The sequence below is a fragment of the Pinus tabuliformis genome, chromosome 8, assembly GCF_031772625.1.
Source record: "Pinus tabuliformis cultivar Carrire ecotype Pingquan chromosome 8, CPIR1, whole genome shotgun sequence".
Lineage (NCBI taxonomy): Eukaryota > Viridiplantae > Streptophyta > Pinopsida > Pinales > Pinaceae > Pinus > Pinus tabuliformis.
In genome coordinates, this window is record NC_142294.1 from 941,717,669 (window position 1) to 941,720,143 (window position 2,475).

A 2,475-nucleotide genomic window follows, 5' to 3' on the forward strand; every position below is an offset into this window, starting at 1 on the left:
AAATAAACTTGAAGCGGAACCGAAAAGATTCTGCCCTAAACAAGGGAAAACATAATTGATACAAGGAAAATAAACAATTATCTTTATCGGTAAACGCTAATGGAAGTGTGACTAAAACCGAACCCAAAAACTAACCCTAATGATCATGGGTCTTCTAGTTTGCAGTAGCAAGACAATAATCATAGTGCAATGAAGAGAAATGTTTATAAATCGAAAACGCGGGTCAAAACCCAAAAATACTTGTAATCCTAGAAACCACTGACATAATATTTAAAACTAAGAACAAAATCATAAATATCAGAACCGGAGTTGAAAGAAAAAGCCTTTGAAATAAAAAGGAAGTCGGTTCGGTCAAATGGAAACAACCTCGACGCAAAATACAAACAGTGTCAGGTAAAAATCATATTCATTCAAACATGCAAACCCCAAATAGGAGGTTCAAAACCATATAGAAATTCAACTATGAAAACCCAATTGAAGTAGCTAGGTGAAGTGTGTTATATGCATATATTCGACACAAAATTCATTTAAAGAAAACAATTAAAAATTGTTGAATAACAAGCTTAAACTTGAGTCCAAAAGTCTGTAGAAATAGAACCCGGTTCAGGCCACACGAGAGACCTCAAAGGAGGAAAAAAGGAAAGGAAGACTAGAATGACACGCCAGTTCTTAATAAACAATAACAACAACCGTGATCTAACTATACGTAGAGCCAAAATATTTATGCTCTAGCAAGACCCAAGTCTACAAATACAATAACGACAAAATGAAACCCTAAACCCTTGAGCAAGGTTTGATAGGTTACATTTATCCCCTCTTGACATTACTTGGTGCGAAAGCGAAGTTTTCGTCCCATAGTCATGGGTAAAGAAGTGGATACCCGATCCTCTCTGAAAGTTTCATGTTGCATAAGCCCTTCAGAGGTACCTTGTGAGTCTACAAAGAAACCATAGTTACGCAATAAAATAATGAATAGGGTGAAATTTTTTACTAAGAGTAAATGAATAACTGGTTACCTGAAGAAAAATGCTCTGACAAAGGAGCTCATGAGGACAAATGTAACGGAAAGACCCTTGCAAAATCAACAGTCGAGTCTCAGACATGAAGGAGCTATGAAGAAACTGGAAGAACTTCGCCAAATATCCTTCGGAAGAAGAGAATACCTACGAAACCCTGCAACCATGGAGTCTAAGCGGAAAAGTTCTTCCAAGCAGTGAGGAAAGTGCCAAACCGTGCCACGAGGGAAATAAATCTGCTATCAACAAAGGATCCCACAAAGGACAACCATTCAAAAATATGAATATAAATCAACCTAGATTCAAGTTCCCAAGTGAGACCAAGATGAACGAACAGTCTAGAAGAACTGAAGTAGAGAAAGTAACCAGACCCCCAGTACAATGTTGGGGATGTGGAGGACCACATTATGTTAAAAATTGTTTGTACCGCAAGGGAACAAATCAAGTAGTGCATATTCAAGAAGCATCAACTGTGGGAGAAATAGCGAGGATTATTCCTAAAATCAATGCTACCCTCGAAGACCATCAGGCGAAGTACCAACCAACAATGGTGGAATTTGAAGGTAAGATCTTCGACTAGACTGTATCTATTTTGATTGATCCATGAGCTATTTTGAGTTATATAAGTCCAAAAGTGGTTGAGCAATGTCATTTACAATCTATTACATTTAAAAATCATTGGCTAGTACAAATTTCCACAGGAACAAAGAGAAGGGTGTTGGCTAAAGTCAGCAATTGCCCTCTGAAATTAACAGGTCAGCCTATTATGGAAGATCTAAATTTCTTACCGTCAGGATCCTATGATGTCCTAATAGGCATGGACTAGATGGAAAATCATTGGTTCCTCATTAATTATAAAGAAAAAACTATCAATTACATGGATGAAGAGAGTTTGAGAAAAGAAATTCAGGGTATATGAAGACCACTGAAAATAAGACCAGTAACAGCCTGAGCCTCTCAATTAGCGAAATATATTCGGAAAGGATATCAAATTTATGCCATACAAGTGGGGTATATTAATTCAACAGAAAAATATAGTACCTTAGAACATATACCTGTGGTACAAGAATTTCCAGACGTGTTTCGCGAGAAAATTCCAGGACTGCCTCCAAAGAGGAATATAGACTTCACTATTGAGTTGATTCCTAGAGTTGTCTCGGTGTCCCGAGCTCCTTATCATATGAGCGTACCGAAATTGATTTAATTAAAAATACAGTTACAAGAATTGCTCGATAAAAAGTATATTCGACCAAGTGTCTCACCTTGGGGAGCCCCTGTGCTCTTCATAAAAAAGAAAGACGGAACCTTATGAATGTGTATGGATTATCGACAACTAAACAAGTTGACAGTCAAGAATAAATATCATTTGCCTCATATTGATGAATTGTTTGAACAAGTGAAGGGAGCAACTATATTTTCGAAGATTGATCTTCGCTCAGGGTACCATCAAATTAGGATA

At 37.1% G+C, this 2,475-nt stretch overlaps 1 long non-coding RNA gene across 1 annotated transcript; it reads right to left on the reverse strand.

Annotated features, from left to right (window-relative positions):
- Positions 1-526: 526 nt before the first annotated feature.
- LOC149238598 (uncharacterized) lies at positions 527-1,249 on the reverse strand. Its single transcript, XR_016245403.1, has 2 exons — positions 1,017-1,249; positions 527-936 (listed from the first exon to the last, which is right to left on the reverse strand). It is a non-coding gene; the product is annotated as an uncharacterized LOC149238598 (long non-coding RNA).
- Between the last annotated feature and the right edge of the window lie 1,226 nt (positions 1,250-2,475).